This window comes from Hemiscyllium ocellatum, chromosome 35 (genome assembly GCF_020745735.1).
Source record: "Hemiscyllium ocellatum isolate sHemOce1 chromosome 35, sHemOce1.pat.X.cur, whole genome shotgun sequence".
NCBI classification, from domain to species: domain Eukaryota; kingdom Metazoa; phylum Chordata; class Chondrichthyes; order Orectolobiformes; family Hemiscylliidae; genus Hemiscyllium; species Hemiscyllium ocellatum.
Genome location: NC_083435.1, coordinates 33713408 through 33737459, shown reverse-complemented (window position 1 = coordinate 33737459; position 24052 = coordinate 33713408). Strand labels below are relative to the sequence as shown.

Here is a 24052-nt window from a genome sequence, read left to right as displayed (position 1 = left end):
TATCTTCGCCTGGGTCTGTTTGCCCTGTTCCTTATTTTTATCTCTCTGATACTTGTTCATTTATGACTCCTTTCACAAATGTTCCAATTCTAACACCTCTGTGGCAAACGATGAAATTGGGAATTTTCTTGCTGTGAAAATAGAAATCTTCATTTAATACTTATTAACAATATAGTTTTTCTCTCACACTCTTAGCCCTATACAGGTATATAAAGTGTGTCGGAAAAAGAATGAGATTCTGCTGAAGGACGATGACAATCTAAGGATAATGTGAAGAAATAGAAACTGAAAGGTAATCATTGTTGTTTGGAGTAGATCAACAATGGGTATGAAATATTCAGATGTATGTGACGTTTATGCAAAAGCATGCATAAAGGAAATGGGGGGTAAGGTAGTATGTTTCGTGCAGAATGGAATAAATACGGTAGCATGGAATAATGCTGGATTGCTGCACATTAAGTCGATATGGGTGAAGGAAAGGAATAAAAAGTATTAGAAGGCACGAATAGGAAGAGTCTGTCATTCCAGATTTCACTAAATATAAATTTCAATCTGTGCCTTGGTGGTATTCAAACCAGGCTCAGAACATTATCTCAATCTTTAAACTAATAGTCCAGTGAGTATAACACACAGCCTCTTCCAAATTGGGACAAATAGGGTCTAATCACAATAACAAACTGCATCTCATGGAGTGGGTGTGGGCACATAGTTTATGATGATATTTAGCAATGATTTGGCTGAGGAAAATGAATGTGCCATAGCTAATTTGTGTGTAAGAAAAACTAGGTAGGAAGTAATATGGTGGGGATGCAAAAGGTGTGGAGAGGCATGTTACAGGCTAAATAAGTGGGCAAAAAATTGTCAGGTGGAAGGTAATGTGTGGAAATGTGAAGTTTGGCAGGAAGAATAGAGGAGCTGAATGTTACTTAAGTGCAGAAAAACTGCAGCAAGTTTCAAAACAAATGCAACTGGGAGTCCTCATGCATGAACTCCATAATAAAGTAGAATCCAAGTTCACCAGGTCATACAGAAGGCAAATGTTTTGCATTATTGCAAAGGGAGAGGAATATAAAAGTAGAGATGTTACTCCTTTCTTTGTAAAAAAAAGAAAATGAGATAGCCAAGTGCTGCTATGCGCCCATTACAGTTTGGAGATTTCTCCATTCGTGAGCATTGTGTTGAAAATGCAATATCAATCTTCATTTTTTTTCATTGTTAAACTACACCATTACTTCTATCTTTTTGTGCATTATTGTTTGACTTCTCCATCTTTGGATTTCTTTAACAATTCATGATCACTTTAAGGGGCATGTTTGATGCCAGTTCAGTGTTTGATCTTACCCACATTTTCCTGCCTTTCGTCTTTGTACTTCATGTCCCCACTCCAAGGGTCCAACCTCCTGGCCCTCATCCTGTGGACTTCCCTCTTCTACTTATAATGATCAAATTTCTCAAATTACTAGCCACACCTGGTAAATATTGGTCATTAATACCCTAAATGTTCATCTTTCTTTCGAACAAATCGCTTCATATTGACTGTGAAAACTCATCTATTATTCAGCAAATTGTCCATTTTAGCAGTTGAAGCCTTATACCTGTTAAGTATTTGTTTATGAAGTGCCTGAATTCTTGTTACTTTCTATAATTTCTTCAAAACGTCCAAATTTGTAGATACCAAACAACCTTTAGCGAACTGAACTGTTTAGTTCCATGATGCGCAATTATGATTTTTCTGTATTTGCCAATAAACTTCCCTGGGAGCTTCATTTTTTTAAGCCTTTCTCTCATTTAATAAGCCATATTTTCCATTACTTAAGCTGATTTCTGACTGCGGTATATTACACATTAACCCTAACTGATTTTTTTCTGAGTGTTTGGTTTTAAGTAAAGCCTTTCTGCCTGCACACTTCTCTTACCCTTTTCGATTATGTCTCGGGAATCTGTTCAGATCCTGTGATCCGAGCAAATGGTTTATTAAAAGACGTCAAAAATATTTTGATAGCTTGTCACCGAAAAGGGTTATACAAAAAGTTTACAGCTCCTTGTGTTAGAAAGGGTCAAGAATTAGTGGCCAGACAGAAGCTGAAATTAGAGTTAAGTGGACATTTCTGAGTTGGCAGGCTGTGATAAAGGGGGTCCTGCAAGGAGGAACTTTGGGGCCTTTGTTATTTGGAATCTATGTTCATTTCTTAAGTAAAAGAAAATAAATAATTGTTTCAATTTTGTCTATGATACAATTTAATTAAGTGAGCCATGATGTAGAGGTGGTGATGTTGGACTGTGGTGGACAAAGTTTAAAAACCACACAACACCATGTTATGTTCGTACAGGTTTATTTGAAAGTGCATGCTTTTGGAGCGCTGCTCCTTATTCAGGTAGCTGTGTGATTTTTTTTAATTAAGTGAGCAACAGTGTGACAAATGAAATATGATATTATTCACTGCTGACAAAAATAGAGAAGCTAAATTTTTTTCAAAGCTGACAATCTTCCAAATATTATGCATACAAAGCATTAAAATGCTATCACGAAGGTACACCAAGCAATGAGAAAAATAAGTGTTAATCTTCATTTTTGTAAGGAAATTCTGCAGCTGTGCAGGGCTTGCATGACATCACAATTGGAAAGCGATGTACTGTTTTGCTGTTCATATTTAAGGAAGGATGTTTTCTAATTGAAGGCAGTGAAGTGAAGGTTCAACAGATTGGACAATGGAACGAGACAGTTCTTTTTGTGAGGAGAGGCTCTATGACTTGGGCACCTGGAGTTCAGAAACATAAGAGGTCATCTGACTGAAATATAGAAGTTTCTGAATCTGCTTTGCAGAGTAATACTGAGAGGATGTTCAATATGATTTTGTGCCTTGGTTCAAAATTTCACAGTTTCAGGTTCAAAAGCAATTATTTCGGAACCAGATGAGAAAATTGCTTCACTCACTGAGTGATAACGTTTTAGCATTTTCTGTCTTAAATACTTCTGAATGGGAGGTTTTTAACAACATTGAAGGCTGAGATGGATAGAGGTTTGAATGCTTGGGACATTGAGGTACATGAACAGGAGGCAGGAAACTGGAAAGCAGTTTGGAGATTGATGATTCGACATGACAATGTTGAGTGTTATGGTGTTCTCCTGATTTTTATTTGTGTTGTTCCAGATTTCCAAAGTCTTCAACATGTTGTTTTTGTTTCATTTCAGACCTTGCAAACACAACTCAGTCAAAAGTTGCAAGACGTCCAAACAAGAATCCGTTTCTGGCAGTGTGGATGATGATTTGAAGATGAGGTTCCTTCGAAGGTAACTACGTTTCTTTTTGTCCCCTCCAGGTGTTTATCCAATTTCCATTTTAACTTAGTTACAGCAGGTGGAGAGGTAGCTGCCATTTCCTTAAAACACTTCAAATTTTCCCCTTTGGCTCCACTTTGTGCCATCTGACTTAATATTTCTTCATTTGTCTTCAGGCTTTGTTTATTGCTTTGAAACCACTATGGCATAAGTGGCTCCTATTGATATGCTGGAGAAGGAGCAAACCCAACAATTTCTATTCAGGTTATAAAGCTAAGCAAATTCTAAGGTCCATTAGGTTGTGAAACAAACAGTGATCATTAAATGTAAAAAAAAAAGTCAAATTGTAGGAGCTAAATTTCTTTATGGCCTTTTAATAAATTTTGCATATTCAGGGTTTGTTTAAATTTCAGGTTTGCTTTGTGGAAAATCAAACCCAGTGCAAAGTGTTTAATGCCCAGTTCTCCATTGGGCAAATAATGAAAGGGCTTTTTCTTAACCTTTGTAGTCTGTGTGGTGAAGACGCTCTTCCTTTGCTGTTAATTAAGGAAAGACTGGATGTTCATTCCAAGACAATAAATTATCGCGATATTTGTTTGATCCATGCACAAGAATTTCTTAACGTGCCTTTGCTTTAAAGGTTTTTAAGAGGAGCTTTGCAGCCTTGAGTTTTGCTTAAGTCACTGAGAGCAATGTTACAGCAGAATCTTGATCAGAGTGTAATAGTTTGTGGCTTAAGGGGGAAAAATGGAATAGAGAGGTGATGTGGTTTAGGGAGGGAAGTAACTGAGGAAATTATATATAGGATCGGTGTAACTTCGTTTCATCTGTTCCGAATAAATCTACTTATAAAAGCCAAAAATCCCATATGTTTTATCGAATGCTCAGTTTTGCCTGAAGTGACTTAAAAGAAACAACAAACTGTCCTTTATTCACCACCTTTAAAACTGTTCCTTTCCACTTGTATTGTCTCTCCTCACTGTTTGATTATGGAGAGGTTACATTAATACCCTTGGGCATTTCCACATTAGGAAGGAGGTGGTTTTGGAGGTCTTGAGAAACATTTAAGGTAGATACGTTCAGAGGGCCTGATGTAACCTCTGCCAGGATACTGAAGGAGGCAATAGAGGAAACTGCTGTGGTGTTGACCGAGATCTATCTGTTGACTTTAGCCAAGGTGAGTTCCCAGAAGATTGAAGAATACACAGTGTTGTTCCTTTGTTTAAGAAAGTTAACAGGGATAATCCAGTGACACTTACATCAGTGGTCAGTAAATTATAGGAGAAGATTCTTGCAGTCATACAGTTGTACAGCAAGGAAACAGATCATTCAGATCAATTTGTGCACGCTGACCTAAAATAATCCAGTACCATTTGTTAGCATTTGATCCATATCACTGTAAACCCTTCTGACCCATGAACCCGTCCAGATGCCTTTTAAATGTTATAATTGTACCAGTATCTATCAAAACCTCTGGAAGCTCATTCCATATTCACACCACCGTCTGCATGAAAACATTGCAGGTTAGATCTTTCTAAATCTTTTCCCTTTCACCTTAAACCCATGCACACTAGTTTTTGGGAATGGGTCTGGGTGGGTTGCGCTTCAGTGGGTTGATGTGGACGTGTTGGGCCGAAGGGCCTGTTTCCACACTGGAAGTAATCTAATCTAATCAGAAACCCTGGGAAAAAAGAAAACTTTGTCTATTCACCCGATCCATGTCTCTCATGATTTTATAAAACTCGATAAGATCACACCTCAACTTCCAATGCTCCAGTGATAACAGCCCCAGCCTCTGCAGCTTCTCCATATCGCTCACTTCCTCCAAACATAGCAACATCTTTATATATCTTTTCTGAACCCTTTCATGTTTCACAACATTGTTTCCAATAGGAAGGAGACAAAAGGTGAAAATAGTATTCCAAAAGTGGCCTAACCATTGTCCTGTACAGCTGCAACATGACATCCAAAATCCTAAACTCAATTCAATTACCAATAAAGGCAAGTGTAACAACCATTGCCTTCATGACACTGTCGATCTGTGACTCCACCTTCAAGGAACTATGAACCTGCACCACAAGGTCTTTTTGTTCACCACCACTATGCAGGACCTTACCATTAAGTGTATAAGACCTGCCCTGATTTGCCCTGCCTCATTTATCAAAGTTAACATGCACTTGACACTCCTCAGCCAATCAACCCACGTGAATAAAGTCTAGTTGTACGCTGCCAAAGCCTGTTTCACTGTCCACTGCGCCATCAATTTTGGTATCATCTGCAAACTTACTAACTATTGCTTCACATGCAATTCATTTGTACACAGCAGCAGACCCATTCTTCTGGCACATTACTGGTCAGAGGTCTCTAGTCTGAGCAACAACCCTCCACCATCACCCATTGTGTCGTACGATCAAGCCACCTTTAGTATCTAATTTGCAATCTCTTCCTCAATTCTATGTCATCTAACCTTGCTAACCAGTCTACTATGTAGAACCTTGTTGAATGTCTTCCTGAAATCCATTTGGTCAACATCCACCACACTAGGTTCATCAATTTTCTTTGTCACCTCTTCCAAAACTCAGTCAAGTTAAGGAGATATGATTTTCCAAGAACAAAGCCATGCAGCCCATCCCAAACTAGTCCTTGCTCTACCCAATGCACATACATCGCGTATCTCAGAATCTCTTCCAACAAATTATCCACTATTGACATCAGTCCCCTGATCTATGGTTCCCTGGCTTTTCCTTCCCACTTTATAAAATAATAGCGCTACATTAGCCACCTTCTAGTCTTCCAGGACCTCACCCATGGCTATCGACGATACAAATATCTCAGCAAGAAGCCCAGCAATGACGTCCCTAGCCTTCCACAGAGGTCTGGATGCACCTAATAAAGGTCTAGTGATTTATCCATCTTTATACATTCTAATAGGTACAAGACCATCTCTTCTGTAATATTTCAAGATATCACTGTTTCTTTCTCCAAGTTCTCTAGCTTCCAAATTCTTCTCCACAATAAATATTGACATGAAACACTCATTTGATATCTTGCCCAGCTCAAGAAGTTCGATACTTAGATGACTTTGTTCATCTTTAATGGACCCTATTCTCTCCCTCGTTGCCCTTTTGTCCTTAATGTATTTGTAGAATCCCTGTTTTATTCACCTTAACCCTATCTGCCAATGCTATCTCATGTCCCCTTTTTGCCCTCCTAATTTCCATCTTAAGTATATTGCTACTGCCTTTATATTCTTCTGGGAAATCACTTGATTTCTGCTGTTTATTACTGACATATGCTTTCTTCGTTTTCTTGACCAAAGCCGCAATTTCTCTAATCAACCAGCATTCCCTACACCTACCAACCTTGCCTTCACCCTAACAGGAAAATACTGTCTCTGGACTCTTGTTACAGAGTCATAGAGATGTACAGCATAGAAAACAGACCCTTTGGTCAAACCCGTCCATGCCGACCAGATATCCCAACCCAATCTAGTCCCACCTGCCAGCGCCCGGCCCATATCCTTCCAAACTGTTCCTATTCATATACCCATCCAAATGCCTCTTAAATGTTGCAATTGTACCAGCCTCCACCACATCCTCTGGCAGCTCATTCCATTCGCATACCACCCTCTGCGTAAAAAAGTTGCCCCTTAGGTTTCTTTTATATCTTTCCCCTCTCACCCTAAACTTATGCCCTCTAGTTCTGGGCACCCTGTCCCCAGGGAAAAGACTTTGTCTATTTATCCTATCCATGCTCCTCATAATTTGTAAACCTCTATAAGGTCACCCCTCAGCCTCCGACGCTCCAGGGAAAACAATCCCAGCCTGTTCAGCCTTTCCCTGTAGCTCAGATCCTCCAATCCTGGCAACATCCTTGTAAATATTTTCTGAACCCTTTCAAGTTTCACAACATCTTTCCAATAGGAAGGAGACCAGAATTGCACGCAATATTGCAACAGTGGCCTAACCAATGTCCTGTATAACCGCAACATGACCTCCCAACTCCTGTACTCAATGCTCTGACCAATAAAGGAAAGCATACCAAACACCTTCTTCAGTAACCTATCTACCTGCGGCTCCACTTTCAAGAAGCTATGAAACGGCACTCCAAGGTCTCTTTGTTCAGCAACACTGCCTAGGACCTGACCATTCAGTGTATAAGGAGAAATTGAGGTCTGCAGATGCTGGAGATCAGAGCTGAAAATGTGTTGCTGGAAAGGGGCAGCAGGTCAGGCAGCATCCAAGGAGCAGGAGAATCGATGTTTCTGGCATGAGGCCTTCTTCAGAAGAAGGGCTCATGCCCGAAATGTTGATTCTCCTGCTCCTTGGATGCTGCCTGACCTGCTGTGCCTTTCCAACAACACATTTTCAGCATTAAATGTATAAGTCCTGCTCAGATTTGCTTTCCCAAAATGCAGCACCTCGCATTTATCTGAATTAAACCCCATCTGCCACTTCTCAGCCCATTGGCCCATCTGTTCCAGATCTTGTTGTAATCTGAGGTAACCCTCTTTGCTGTCCACAACACCTCCAATTTTGATGTCATCTGCAAACTTACTAACTGTACCTCTTATGCTCACATCCAAATCATTTATGTAAATGGCAAAAAGTAGACAGCCCAGCACCGATCCTTGTGGCACTCCACTGGTCACAGGCCTCCAGTCTGAAAAACAACCCTCCACCACCACCCACTGTCTTCTACCTTTTGAGCCAGTTCTGTATCCAAATGGCTAGTTCCCCGTGTATTCCATGAGATCTAACCTTGCTAATCAGTCTCCTATGGGGAACCTTGTTGAATGCCTTACTGAAATCCATATAGATCACACCTACTGCTCTGCCCTCCTCAATCTTCTTTGTTACATCTTCAAAAACCTCAATTAAGATTTTGAGACATGATTTACCATGCACAAAGCCATGTTGACTGTCCTGAATCAGTCCTTGCCTTTCCAGACATATGCACATCCTGTCCCTCACGATTCCATCCAACAACTTGCCCATCACCGAGGTCTATCTTTATCGCCCTTCTTAAGCAGTGGCATGTCATTTGTCAACCTCCAGTCTTCCGGCACCTCACCTGTGACTATCGATGATACAAATATCTCAGCAAGAGGTCACGCAATCACTTCTCTAGTTTCCCACACATTTCTCGAGTACACCTGTCAGGTGGTACACCTATCCACCTTTAACTGTTTCAAGCCATCCAGCACTTCCTTCTCTGTAATCTGGACATTTCGCAAGATGTCGCCATCTAGTTCCCTACAGTCTGTATCTTCCATATCCTTTTCCACAGTAAATACTGATGCAAAATATTAATTTGGTATCTCCCCCATTTTCTGTGGCTCCACACAAAGGCTGCCTTGCTGATTTTTGAGGGCCCGATTCTCTCCCGAGGTACCCTTTTGTCCTTAATAAATTTGTAAAACCACTTTGGATTCTCCTTAATTCTATTTGACAAAGCTATCTCATGTCCCCATTTTGCCCTCCTGATTTCCCTCTTAAGTATACTCCTACTTTCTTTATACTTTTCTAAGGATTCACTCAATCTATCCTGTCTGTACGTGATATATGCTTCCTTCTTTTTATTCACTAAATCCTCAATTTCCTTAATAGAACATAGAACATAGAAAAATACAGCGCAGTACAGGCCCTTCAGCCCTCGATGTTGCGCCGACCAAAGTCTACCTAACCTACACTAGCCCAATAACCTCCATATGCTTATCCAATGCCCGCTTAAATGACCAAAAGAGTTCACCACTGCTACTCATCCAGCATTACCTATACCTACCAGCCTTCCCTTTTGCCCTGACAGGAATATACTTTCTCTGGATTCTTGTTATCTCATTTCTGAAGGCTTCCCATTTTCCAGCCGCCCCTTTACGTGTGAACATCTGCCTCTAGTCAGCTTTTGAAAGTTCTTGCCTAATACCATCAAAATTGGCCTTTCTCCAATTTAAAATTTCAACTTTTTGATCTGGTCCATTCTTTTCCATCACTATTTTAAAATGAATAAAATTATGGTCGCTGGCCCCAAAGTGCTCCCCCACTGACTCCTCAGTCAACTGCCCTGCCTTATTTCCCAAAGTAGGTCAAGTTTTTCACCTTCTCTATCCTTCCTGTAGCATTTGTATCCTGGAAAATTAAGCTGCCAGTCCTGCCCATCCCTGAGCCATGTTTCCATAATTGCTATGATATCCCAGTTCTATGTTCCTAACCATGCCCTGAGTTCATCTGCCTTCCCTGTTAGGCCCCTTGAATTGAAATAAATGCAGTTAGTTTATTAGTCCTAACTTGTCCCTGCATGCCCTGACTATTTGACTCACTTCTGTTCTCAACTGTACAAGTCTCAGATTGATCCCTTGCCTCTATCTCCCTGGGTCCCACCCACACACCCCACCTTACTAGCTTAAATCCTCCCAAGCAGTTCGAGCAAATTCCCCTGCAAGTATGTTAGTCCCCTTCCAATTTAGGTGCAATCCGTCCTTGTACAGGTCACTTCTACCCCAAAAGAGATTCCAATGATCCAAAAATGTGAATCCTTCTCCCATACACCAGCTCCTGAGCCATACATTCATCTGCTCTATCCTGCTATTCCTACCCTCACTAACTCGTAGCACTGGGAGCAATCCAGATATTACTACCCTTGAGGACCTCCTTTTTAAATTTCTACGTAACTCTGTGTAATGTCCCTTCAGAGTCTCAACCTTTTCCCTTCCTATGTCATTAGTTCCAATGTGGACAATGACCTTCTGCTGGCCCCTCTCCCCCGTAAGAACATTGTGCACCCTCTCTGAGACATCCTTGATCCTGGCACTAGGGAAACAACATACCATTCTGCTTTTTCTCTGCTGGCCACAGAAACGTCTGTCTGTACCTCTAACTACAGAATCCCCGAACATGATTGATCTCTTGGAAGCTGACGTACCCCTCGTTGTATTAGAGCCAGTCTCAATACCAGAAACTTGGCTGTTTGTGCTACATTCCGCTGAGAATCCATCACCCCCTACATTTTCCTAAACAGCATACCTGTTTGAAATGGGTATATCCACAAAAGACTCCTGCTCTAGCTGCCTACCTTTCCACCCTTCCTGAAGTTAACCCATCTATGTGACTGTATCTGAGACCTTCCCCCGCCCCCCACTTTCTAAAACTGCCATCCATCACATACTGTTGCTGTTGCAAATTCTTCATCGTTTCTATTTGTCTCTCCAACCGATTTACTCGATCTGATAAGATTCGCATCCAACAGCATTTATGGCAGATATAATCCGCAGTAACCCTTAAATTCTCCTTAAACACCCACATTTAACAAGAAGTACATATCACTGCAAAGGCCATTTTTGCTCCTTCACAATCTACAGACCCAGAAAATAACATTGTCTTATTCCTCTACAAACACTGCCCCAGGTTAACTTAATAGCTGTGGCTTATATTTTAAGTTTAATCATGAGACTTATCTCCAAAAACATATAATCAAGAAAGAATCCACTGTATCCACTACTGCAGCCTTTCTCTTGGACAGACTTAAAACAACAATTAACTTATCTGATTCTGTGCTGTGAACTTCGGCAAACAGTTCCTCCAAGATTAATTGTTAATTTCACTGTTTGTTAACTTTCCCAGATGCACTCCGATGTCCAACGATGCACTAATTCAAACAGCAAAGGCGGTAACTGTGAAGGTTTCCTCTCTCTCTCTCTCTCTCTCTCTCTTTATCTTCTGCACTGTCCTCACCATGTGTTTCCTTTGTCTGCTCTTCTCCCGTTTAAACTGCTGTTGTTTTGACTTTTGTTTCCCAAAGTTCCAAAACAATGCAACAGCATATAAAACACTAATTGCTGCTCCTGGAATTCGACAAAATCACCTCCAACACCTAAAATACCTCAAAAAAAGGAGCAGCTCTTACAGCCAGAAATCTTTCCCGTCTTTCACCCACAATCCATTCCAATTTTGAAGGTTTCCCATTCTCCAGCCATCCCATTATCTGTGAACAGCCACCCCTTTCAGCATTTGAACATTCTTGTCGATAACAGACAAAAGGCTCCTTCCTCCAGTTTAGAACTTCAGCCGTTTGATCTGGTCTATCTTTTGCCATAATTATTTTCAAACTAATACAATTGTGGTCGCTAGCCCCAAAGTGCTCCCCCACTGATACCTCAGTCACCTGCCCTGCCTTATTTCCCAAGAAGAAGTCGGGTTTTGTACCTTCTGTAGTAGGTACATCCATATATTGAATCAGAAAATTTTCTTGTTTGGAAAGTCAAAATCCCCTCCCATAATCCTATGATTCATACAAACAACTGAACTCTCCTTACAGCTTTGTCACTGAATCTCTGACTTACTATGGGGGATCTATAGTACAATCCCAATAAGGTGATCATCCCTTTCTTATTTCCCATTTCTAAAATAACTTACCTGGACATATTCCCAGGAATATCTTCCCTAAGTACAGACATTATGTTGCCTCTGATCAAAAGCACCACTCCCCACTCCTTTCTTCTCCCCCTTTCTATACTTCCTATAAAATCTATACCCTGGAACATTAAACTGCAACCTGGTCCATCCCCGAGCCACATCTGGAACTGCTATGATATTCCAAATCCCATGTTCCCAATCATGCACTCAGTGCTTCTGCTTTGTTAGAACTCCTACACTGAAATAAATGATGTTTAATTAATCAGTCCCACCTCGTTTCTATTTTGTTCTTGATTGCCCTCTCTGTTTGATTTACTCTTTTTCCCAACTGTACTAGTTTCAGACTGATCACTTTCCTCACTATCTCCATGGGTCCCCTACTCTTTAGACCTGTTTATTTCTACGCAAGCAGCTTTAGCAAATCTTCCCGCCGGTGTATTAGTCCTCTTCCAATACAGATGCATTCCGTACTTCTTGGACAGGCCATTTCTACAAAAGAAGACATTCAAATGAGAAAAAATGTGAATCCTTCTCCCTGTAACAGCTCCTCAGCCACGCATTCATCTGCTCTATCCTCCTATTCCTACCATCACTAGCTCATGGCACTCGGAGTGATCCAAATTTGACGATCCCTGAAAGCCTCCTTTTTGCTATTCCACCTAAACTCTGATATTCTCTCCTCAGAATCTCATTCGTTTCACTTCCTAAGACATTAGTTCCAGACCTTCTCCTGGTCCTGTTGACCTTTGAGAAAATTATGCACCCTCTCTGAGATATCTTTGATCCTGTCTCTAGAGAGACAACACACCACTCCGATATTTAGCTGTCAGCGACAGGATCGTCTGTCAGTGCCTTGAACTAAAGAATCCTCTATCACAATCGATCACTTGGAATCTGGCATAATCCTCATTGCATTAGAGCCAGTCTCAGTACCAGAAACCTGGCTGTCAGTAGTACATTTGCCTGAGAGTCGATCAGCCCCTACATTTTCCAGAACCGCATACTCGTTTGAGATGAGGATGGCTACAGGTGACTCTTCCACTGCCTGCCTCCCTGTATGGCAATTGCAGGGAGGGAGATAAACCGATGATACATTCAGGTCGATGGGTGACCTCGAGGAAAGGTCGCCCATCGTCCTGAATATATCATCGGTTTATCTCCCTCCCTGCAATTGCCATTCATCACATTCCCTAGCTCCTGCAAATTTCTCATTGCCTCTAATTGCTCTCCAATCGATCCATTGCTATTCAACCTAAACTCTGATATTCTCTCCCCAAAATCTCATTCTTTTCACTTCCTAAGACATTAGTTCCAGACCTTCTCCTGGTCCTGTTGACCTCTGAGAAAATTATGCACCCTTTCTAAGATATCTTTGATACTGTCTCTAGAGACACAACACACCACTCCGATATTTAACTGTCAGCGACAGGATCATCTGTCTGTGCCTTGAACTAAAGAATCCTCGATCAAAATCGGTCACTTGGAATCTGGCATAATCCTCATTACATTAGAGCCAGTCTCAGTACCAGAAACCTGGCTGTCAGTACTACATTCGCCTGAGAGTCGATCAGCCCCTACATTTTCCAGAACCGCATACTCGTTTGAGATGAGGATGGCTACAGGTGACTCTTCCACTACCTGCCTCCCTCTCTGACCTTTCCTTGAGATCACCCATCATCCTGAATGTATCATCGGTTTATCTCCCTCCCTGCAATTGCCATCCATCACATCCCCTAGCTCCTGCAAATTTCTCATTGTGTCTAATTGCTGCTCCAATCGATCCATGCAATTTGACAGGATTCACAACCAAATACACTTCCTGCAGACATAATCATCAGTAGCATGGAAAACTCTCCCTAATCTCTCTCATCCGACAGGAATAGCTCATCAATCCAGCAAAAAACATCTTTACGTATTAACAATCTACACCCCCAGAAACTAGCACTGTCTCACTTCTCTAAAAACACTACTCCAACCTTAATACCTCAGTTTTTATATTCTTAAAGTTTTACCGAAATAATCAAAAAGTAAACACCTACTCGCTATTGTGGAATTATCAAAGAAATAGTGTGGGTACAGTTTTTAAAAAGCCACTTAGCTGTTCCCCTGCTGTGGGCTTCAACACACCGGTTTCTCCAAGGTCATATGTGAATTTTGCTGTCTGTTTGTTTTTCTTAGAAGCACTCCAATGTCTGAAGATGCTTGAAAACAGACAGCAAAGGCAGCAGCTGTGCAGGTTACTGCTGTGTCAGACAGCAGTGTCAGTCTCTTTCACCATTTGATTCACTGCCCTTTTCTGTCTTTTTCTTTTTTGCAGTGCTGTTGTTTTGATCACTTTTTCCCCAAACTTCCAATACAATGCAACAGCATATAAAACAGTAATTACTGCTCCTAGAATATGAGTAAATTCATTCCAACACTGAAAATACCTCAAGAAAGTCGCAGCTCTTATGGCTGCAACTTTTCTCCCCCATCCTCCATTTTCAATTTCCTAGCCCTTAATTCTGCATCTCATTTTTGAAGTCTCCCACTTTCCAACAGCCCCTTTACCCATGAACAGCTTCTCCTTATCAACTTTTGAAATGACTTGCCTAATTCCATCAAAATTTGTGTTACTTCAGTTTAGAATCTTAACTTTTAGATTATGTCTATTCTTTTAAAACTAACAGAATTATGATCACTGGCCCCAACTTGTACTCCCATTGACACCTCAGTCACCTGGCTTACTTTACTTCTGAAGAGAACGTCATGTTTTGCTCCTTCTTCAGTAGGTTAATCAACATATTTAATCACAGAATCTTCTTGTACACAATTGACAAGTTCAAATCCATCTAAGCCCTCAACACTACATCAGTCCCACTCTATGCTTGGAAAGTTAGAATCCCTTACCATTACATTCCTCTTATTCAGAGAGATAACTGATAACCCCTCACAAATTTGCTTGATAAGCAATTAGAAACCCTACTATGCAGAAATGGGCCCTTTGGCCCAACAAGTCAATACCGACCCTCTGCACGGTATCCCACCCAGACCCATTCTCCTACATTTACTCCATCATCATGCACCTAACCTACGCGTCCTGGAATAATATGGGCAATTTAACATGGCCAATTTACCGAACCTGCACATCTTTAGATTGTGGGTGGACACCAGAGCAACCGGAGGAAACTCACACAGACACAGGGAGAACATGCAAACACCACACACAGACATTTGCATGGGGCTGGAATCGAGCTCGGGTCCCTGGTACTGTGAGGCAGCAGTGCTAACCACTGAGTCACTGAGCCGCTTCTCAATTTCCTGCTGACTATTGAGGGGCTTATATTTAATTCCAATATGGTGATAATCTCTTTCTTCTTTTCATTTCCACCCGAATAATATCATTGAACGTAATCCCAGGAATATCCTCCCTGAGTACAGCTGAACAAAAATGCCACACCCCCTTCGCTCTTGCTTCCTTTCTCTCCTTTCTTTAGCGTCAGTACCTGAAACATTAAGCTGCCAGTCCTGTCCTTCTCTGAGACAAGTTTATGTAATACTTACGATATCCCTGTGCCATGTTACCAACCATGCCTCGGGTTCATCAGCTTTACATGTCAGTCGTCTTATATTGAAATAAATGCAATTTAATTGATCAGTCTTATTTTTATCTCTAGGAGAAAGTGAGGACTGCAGATGCTGGAGATCAGAGCTGAAAATGTGTAGCTGGAAAAGCGCAGCAGGTCAGACAGCATCCAAGGAACAGGAGAGTTGACGTTTCGGGCATGAGCCCTTCTTCAGGACATTCCTGATAGTGGCTATGGACCATGTGCAAGCAGTTTGGAATGGCACCATGGCCAGCACATCTATGGCAGGCTGGAGTCTGTTCCTGCACTGTGCAGTTCTATCTTCGATGTTGATTCCTCGATCAATGAAACATCATAATTTTTTGATGGTTTTTCCAAGTTGTACAAACACCTTCAAGGATTTACCATCCATGTAAGTATAGTACTTTTGATCCTCCTCACTCTTTCGAACTGTGCATTTTAGTCAAAATTGTTTTTCTTTGTCCTTTCTTTAAAAAGACATCAGCTTATGCTTTTCTCTGTTCTGTTTTATTTACCAATTGTCTATGTGCTTAACTGGCCAATTCTACCATGTTCTTCTTTGCCACAATATCCACTTGTACTGCCACTCTCAGGAAGCTATGGACTTGCAACCCAAGATAGCTCTGTATATCAATGCTCCTGAGAGGCTGGCTATTTACTATATACTTTCTTTGTGCATTTAGCCTCTCAAAATGCATGACTTCACACTTGTTCACACTAAACTCTTTCTGCTGTTTCTCTGCCCAACCTTTTAACTGGTCTATTTTTTGCTGTATCCTTTAACAACCTTCCTTACCCTTCACAACTCCTCCAATGTTTGTGTTGTCTGCAAAGATAGTATTCAAGCCATCAATATTTTCCTCAAATTATTTATATGTATTTCAGACAACAGAGATGCCAGCATTGATCCATGTGGAACCCCAGTGATCACAGACTGCCAGTCAGAAATTTGAGTACAACATTTGTGAATTTATTGTAAACCCTCTGAAAGCTCTAGTTATGCCAGATCAAGGGCAGTGTTTTCAATTTTGTCAGCACAGCGTAAGAGTTTAAATTAGGTTTATAGGTGATTTTATTAGAATGGTTCGAGATATAGGAAATTGGAAGGTTAGATTGAAGAAGTTGACATTGGAACAAAGGAGATTGGGTGTTGAGATATTGTGCAAGGTTATGAGAGTTTTAGATTAGATAAATATTAAAAAGCTGTTCCTATTACTTAATTGTGCCAGGATTAGAGGAGAGAACTGCAGGATATTAGGTAAGGAATAAGGAGGAAAATCTGAAGAAGAAAATACTGAAAAAAACTGGAGTTGCATGAAGGAAGCCCGAAACCAACATTTGCCCATTGAGACAGGTTTGAGTCAGCAGGGTCTCTTGTTACCAGGCCAGGGTCATAAAAATGGCAGCCCCCTCATATGATGGGAGAAGGAGCAGTCTGGGTTTCAATGCACGAGTGACCACTGACTCGTTGACTTTATTGTCACTTTGCAACTGGGGTTGGACAGTTGAACTCAGCAAGAAGAGGGCGAAGACAGGGAGGAGATAAATTTTGGGGAAGTGTAACAGATTGAAATCTCTCCAAAAGGACAAAAGAAAATGTTTGGGATGAGTACTTACAGTTTTGAGGAAACAATAGGGGAAAGAATGTTCCATAGAAACTATACATGCCTGTTCTGAAACTCTGTTTTGTACCTTGAGCCGTGATTATTTTTAACCTCTTTTCACAGGGACATTAGAAGAAAGGTTGAGATCAGAAAACTCAAAACACAATGTCATATCCAGATTTGACAGTATTGCCTTACGACAAACAGATCCTGGTTATTCTCGGCATTTGAATGTGAAAGAAGATACGTTTGCTCCATTTGCCTGTTAAAACATTTCAAGCATCAATGTGACTGCGAGAACACCAAGACCCAGACACCTGACTGAAAATGTTCCAATGCATTGACTGTGAAAAGAACTTCAACTAGTTATCATTCCTGAATAAAAATTTGAACCTTTTCAGCAGGAGCAAATGTACATTTGCACTTTGTGTGGACAAAACTTCAACTTATCATCCAACCTAGAGAGTCACAGAGCTACCCAGATCATGGAAAGACCATGGAAATGTGGGGAGTGTGGGAGGGGATTCAACTACCCATCTCAGTTAGAGATACATCTACGTAGTCACACTGGGGAGAGACTGTTCATCTGCTCGCAATGTGGGATGTGTTTTAGAGAATCATCTAACCTGCTGAAACACCAGCAGCTTCACATGGGCAAGAGGCCATTCACCTGCTCCATGTGTGAGAAAGGACTCGCTCAATCCTCTCACCTGTTGACACACCAACAAGTTCACACTGGGAGAAGCCATACAGTTGCTCTTATTGTCTGAAGACATTTAACCGTTCATCCAAACTTCTGAAGCTTCAGCGAGTCCATACCAGAGAGAGGCCGTCCACCTGCTTTATTTGTAGGAAGGATTCACTCAGTCTTCTAACCTCCTGACTCACCAGCAGGTTCACACTGGTGAGAAGCCATTCACTTGTTCAATTGTGGGAAGGGATTCTCTCAATACTTCCACCTGCTGACCCACCAGCAAGTTCACACCAATAAGAGACCTTTCAAATGCTCTGGCTATGTGAAGATCTTTGCACAGTTATCGAACTTGTACCAGCAAGTACACACTGGGGAGAGACCATTCACTTGCTCTGTATGTGGGAAAGGATTCACTCAGTCATCCAAACTGCTAAAACACCAGCAAATTCACAAGTGATTGCAGGGATGGACCTTGCTTTTGTCACTGCTGGTATTCACATCCACAACTGAACCACATTCTGACAGTTGGATTTTGTTTCTGCTGAAGGAACTAAACTCCAGCCTGGTCACATTGCTGAATTAATAAATAAATCTGCTTAATCAAATATATTTGACTGTATATAGCTCAATGGCTCACAGTTGGATATTCAAAGGAGACTGTCAGCAATGTAAATGTCTTCCAGCATACAAAATAAAGACCATGTGCATGCTTAGCAGAAAGCGGTGTATTTCTCAGCATCTCTCCGAACTTCTCTGAAATTTCATTGTGGTTAGTTTCTTCTCTTGAAGACAAACCTGGGTGAATTTTCTGTTTTAATGGAGCTCCCCCTTTGTTTATGTAAATCTGGGATAAAAGTTACAATGATTTTAAATACTTGCCATTTGAATTTAGCAGATCTCATCAGTTATATGCAAACTGAGCCAAAGACAAAATCTGCTGCCAGTTTGGATAATTCCCATCTCAAGTCTGCAAAAACTCTCACGACACAGAGGCTGCCAAGCATTTCAGGAAACTGAAGTAGCATCAATCCTAGATGAGTAGGGTCTAGGTTTTTTTCTTTCTCTAACTTTTCTGATAGTCGTGGACTTGGACCACTGGAGTTTCACTGCTCAGCAGTTTCTTTTTTCTGGCCTGTCCTCACTGCTCTTGAGATTCCCACACATTGTCACGTTATGACACTATACCTTGTAGATGCTCGTGTGCCACTGCTTAGGTACTGAACAGCGTTTTGATCAAATGGGTTGTTTTGTCCTGAATGATTTTTGTAAAGTTGTATTCATCCAGGTTTGTGGAGAGTATTCTATTGCACTTGTGAGTTACGTTTCGTGACTTTTTGATTCAGGCGTTGAATAACTCTTCACCGAATCTCAGTTTCTGACTTCCTTTTGTTGCCACAGAAGTTCCAAGGCTAGTCCAGGTAAGTCTCCAGATGACCTCATGAGATGCTGCCAAGTTCAAAGTTGCTGACTTTGGCATCTCAACATCATATTCAGTTCATGAAAACTCCAGGTAGTCCAGCTTTGTCTTCACTTTGTCAGGATATGTGTGTCTCTCGCTACAAACGCCTGACATCGTACCGGGTTCACACTGCTGAAAAGACATTTACCTGCTCTGCACATGGGAAGGGATTCTATCATTTCTTCCAACCACTGAAATGTCAATGAATGTTCTTTGTCAGTTCGCCCCTTTGTATGTTACTGCTCTGCCAAACAATTGGTCTGATTGAGCTATGTGCGGTGTGAGTTAACAGTAAGCAAACTATAGAACACCATTTGATCTGTACCACCATGATCATGGTTATAACACTTCATTGTGGCCACTGCCATTTTGTTTTTGAGATATTTTGCTGCCTGCCGCACCTGGTCAATGAACACAACGAGGAATCGGTTGCAGAAAGAAATACATTTATCAGCAAGACATATTTGCACTTTCCAAATCTCATGACCTTAAAAACCTTACTCCAGCAATCAGATCCACCTCTTCCATCCCATGGTTTATTGTCTTTAACAATCACTGATAATCATTTACTTTCACACTTACATTCAATTTCTCATGAGAGCTCCAGAAGAGTTTGTCATCTACAGAAGCACTAGCAGCTTTGTATTGGAGCGAGGTCCTTAATTTGTTGCATTCGTGGGAAAGGTTTCACCCACAATAATTAGTTAAAGTAGTTAAGAGGCAGCATTGTTTTGGAATTTGGAAAAAAAATCAAAACAACAGCAGTTTTCAAATGGTGAAGAACATACAAAAGAAGTGCAGGAGAGAGAGAGAGAGAACCTGCATAGTTACCGCCTTTGCTGTTTTTGAATTCATGTGCCTCTCGACATCGGAGTGCATCTGGGAAAATTAACAAACGGTGAATTTTAAATCTAATCTTAGAGGAACCAGTTTGCAAGAAGTTCATGACACAATCAGATAAGTTAATTGTTGTTTTAAGTCTTTCCAAGAGAAAGACTGCATTGTAAGCACAGAGGGTTCTTTCTTGATTATATGTTTTTCGAGATAAGTCTTTTGATTAAACTTAAAATATAAGAAATAGCTATTAATTTAAATTGGTGTAGTGTTTTGTCGAGGAATAAGACGGTGTTAGTTTCTGAGTCTGTAGATTGTGACGGAGCAAAAATAGTGCTATGTACTGATATGTACATGCAGTTATATGTACTTCTTGTCAGATGTGAGAGTTTAAGGGTTACTGCAGATTATATCTGCCATAAGATTTGCATCGCACAGCATTTATCAGTTCGAGTGGATCAGTTGGAAGGAGAGACAGAAGGGATGAGGAGTTTGCAACAGCAACAGTATGTGATGAATGGCGGTTATAGGAAGGGGGGAAAGTCCCAGATACCGTCACATAGATGGGTTAACTCCAGGAAGGGTAAGAGAGGCAGGCACCTAGTGCAGGAGTATTTTGTGGATACCCATTTCAAACAGGTATGCTGTTTTGGAAAATGTAGGGGGTGATGGATTCTCAGGGGAACGTAGCACGAACAGCTAAGTTTCTGATATTGAGACTGGCTCTAATGCAACAAGGGGTACGTCGGCTTCCAAGAGATCAATTGTGTCAGGAGACTTTGTACTCCGAGGTACAGACAGACGTTTCTGTGGCCAGCAGAGAAAAACCAGAATGATGTGTTGTTTCTCTGGTACCAGGATCAAGGATGTCTCAGAGAGGGTGCAGAATGTTCTCGCTGAGGAGAGGTGCCACCAAGAGGTCATTGTCCACATTGGAACCAACAACATTGGAAGGGAAAAGATTGAGATTCTGAAGGGAGATTACAGAGAGTTAGGCAGAAAGTTACAAAGGAGGTCCTCAAGGGTAGTAATATCTGGATTGCTCCCAATGCTATGAGCTGGTGACGGCAGGAAGAGGGAAAAAGCTGAAGAATGCATGGCTGAGGAGCTGGTGTATGGGAGCTGGATTCACATTTTTGGAATATTGGAATCTCTTTTAGGGTAGAAGTGACGTGTACAAGAAAGACGGATTGCACCTAAATTGGAAGGGGACTAATATACTGGCAGGGGAATTTGCTCAAACTGTTTGGGAGGATTTAAACTAGTGAGGGGGTGTGTGGGACCCAGGGAGAGAGTGAGGCAAGTGATCAATCTGAGTCTGATACAGTTGAGAACAGAAGTGAGTCAAACAGTCAGGCAGGCAGGGACAAGGTAGAACTAATGATTTAAGCTGCATTTATTTCAATGCAAGGGGCCTAACAGGGAAGGCAGATGAACTCAGGGCATGGTTAGGAACAAGGGACTGGGATATGATAGCAATTACGGAATCGTGGCTTCGGGATGGGCAGGACTGGCAGCTGAATGTTCCAGGATACAAATGCTACAGGAAGGATAGGAAGGGAGGAAAGAGAGGAGGGGGAGTGGTGTTTTTGATAAGGGATAGCATGACAGCTGTGCAGAAGGAGGAAATTCCAGGAAATTCATCCAGGGAAGCTACTTTTGTGGAACTGAGGAATAAGAAAGGGATGATCACCTTATTGGGATTGTATTGTAGACTCCCCCCCCCCCCAATAGTCTGAGGAAAATTGAGAAACAAACGTGAAAGGAGACCTCCACTATCTGACAGAATAATAGGGTAGTTATGGTAGGGATTTTAACTTTCCAAACATAGACTGGGACTGCCATAGTATTAAAGGTTTAGATTGAGAGGAATTTCTTAAGTGCGTACGAGATAAATTTCTGATTCAGTATGTGGATATATCTGTGAGAGAAGGTGCAAACCTTGACCTACTTTTGGGAAATAAGGCAGAGCAGATGACTGAGGTGTCAGTAGGGGAGCACTTTGGGGCCAGCGACCATATTCTACTCATTTTAAAATAATGATGGAAAAGGAAAGACCAGATCGAAAAGTTGTTCTAAATTGGAGAAAGGCCAATTTTGATGGTATGAAGCAAGAACTTTCGAAAGCTGATTGGAGGCAGATGTTCGCAGGTAAAGGGATGGCTTGAAAATGGGAAGCCTTCAGAAATGAGATAACAAGAATCCAGAGAAAGTATATTCCTGTCAGGTAAAAGGGAAGACTGGTATGATAGGGAATGCTGGATAGCTAAAGAAATTTAGGGTTTGGTTAATAACCCTCAGGTATAGACAGGATAGAATTAAGGAGAATTCAATGGGTTTTTACAAATATACTAAGGACAAAAGGGTAACTAGGGAGAGAATAGGACTCTTCAAAGATCAGCAAGGCAGCCTTTGTGTGGAGCCACAGAAAATGGGGGAGATAGGAAAAGAATATTTCCATTTGGATGGCACGATGACACAATGGTTAGCACTCTGCTTCACAGTGCCAGACCCGGGTTCAATTTCTGCCTCAGGCTACTGACTGTGTGGGTAACTGCGTGGGTTTCCTCAGGGTGCTCCAGTTTCCTCCCACAGTCCAAAAATGGTCAGGTTAGGTGAATTTGCCATGCTAAATTGCCCATAGTGTAAGGTGAAGGGGTAAATGTAGGGGAGTGGGTCTGGGTGGGTTGTGCTTCAGTGGGTTGGTGTGGAATTGTTGGGCTGAAAGACCTGATTACTTACAGTGTGGAATCTAATCTAATATTTTGTATCAGTATTTACTGTGGAAAAGGATATGGAAAATATAGACTGTAGGGAAATAGATGGTGACATCTTGCAAAATGTCCAGATTTCAGAATAAGAAGTGCTGGATGTCTTGAAACAGTTAAAGGAGGATAAATCCCCAGGACCTGATCAGGTGTACCCGAGAACTCTGTGGAAAGCTGGAGAAGTGATTGCTTGTCCTCTTGCTGAGATATTTGTATCATCTATAGTCACAGGTCAGGTGCCCGAAGACTGAAGTTTGGCTAACGTGGTAATACTGTTTCAGAAGGGCGGTAAAGACAAACCAGGGAACTATAGACCAGTGAGCCTGACCTCAGTGGTGGGCAAGTTGTTGGAGGGAACGCTGAGGGACAGGATGTACATGTATTTGGAAAGACAAGGACTGATTAGGGATAGTCAACATGGCTTTGTACGTGAGAAATCATGTCTCACAAACTTGATTGAGTTTTTTGAAGAAGTAACAAAGGAGATTGATGAGGGCAGAGCAGTAGATGTGATCAATATGGACTTCAGTGAGGTGTTCGACAACGTTCCCCATGGGAAACTGGTTAGCAAGTTTAGATCTCATGGAATACAGAGAGAACGAGCCATTTGGAAACAGAACTGGCTCAAAGGTAGAAGACAGAAGGTGGTGATGGAGGGTTGCTTTTCGGACTGGAGGCCTGTGATCAGTGGAGTGCCACAAGGATCTGTGCTGGGTCCTCTACTTTTTGTCATTTACATAAATGATTTGGATGCGAGCATAAGAGATACAGTTAATAAGTTTGCAGATGACACCAAAATTGGAGGTGTAATGGACAGCGAAGAGGGTTACCTCAGATTACAACAGGATCTGGACCAGATGGGCCAATGGGCTGAGAAGTGGCAGATGAAGTTTAATTCAGATAAATGCGAGGTGCTGCATTGCGGGAAAGCAAATCTTAGTAGGACTTCTACACTTAATGGCAAGGTTCTAGGGAGTGTTGCTGAACAAAGAGACCTTGAAGTGCAGGTTCATTGTTCCTTGAAAGTGGAGTTGAAGGTAAATAGGATAGGCATGGATGGGTTGGACCAAAGGATCTGTTTCCATGCTGTATATATCTGTGACTCTCTGACTGTAAATGGGATACTTGCCTTTATTAACTGAGGTACAGAATTTAAGAGCAGGAAAATGTAAGTGCTGGAATTGTTAAAAAACAGTATTCATCAAGCCACTGCTGGAGCATTTTATACAGTATTGGATCCACATTATAGGAGAGTTATGATTGTACTGGAGAGGACGCACAGAATTTTCCAAGATGATGGCAGAGTAATAACACTGTGCCTGAGCTTCTGGCCAAGGACCATCAGCTTCGGTCTGCTCTCAGAGTCATACAGTCCAACAGGGCAGAGACAGCCCCTCTGGCTGAATCTGGTCCTG

General features: G+C 41.5%; 1 long non-coding RNA gene across 4 annotated transcripts in view; it reads left to right on the top strand.

Annotated features, from left to right (window-relative positions):
- LOC132832487 (uncharacterized) overlaps nt 1–18275 on the top strand; it is a 60374-nt gene extending 42099 nt beyond the window's left edge. For 2 of the 4 annotated variants that reach the window (XR_009646950.1, XR_009646948.1), the window contains exons 2-5: nt 196–292; nt 3194–3292; nt 15348–15669; nt 16164–18275. This is a non-coding gene — a long non-coding RNA (uncharacterized LOC132832487). Of the gene's footprint in view, nt 1–195; nt 293–3193; nt 3293–15347; nt 15674–16163 lie in introns of all 4 variants that reach the window. The other 2 variants (XR_009646951.1, XR_009646949.1) reach the window with 2 other exon arrangements.
- The last annotated feature ends 5777 nt before the right edge of the window (nt 18276–24052 follow it).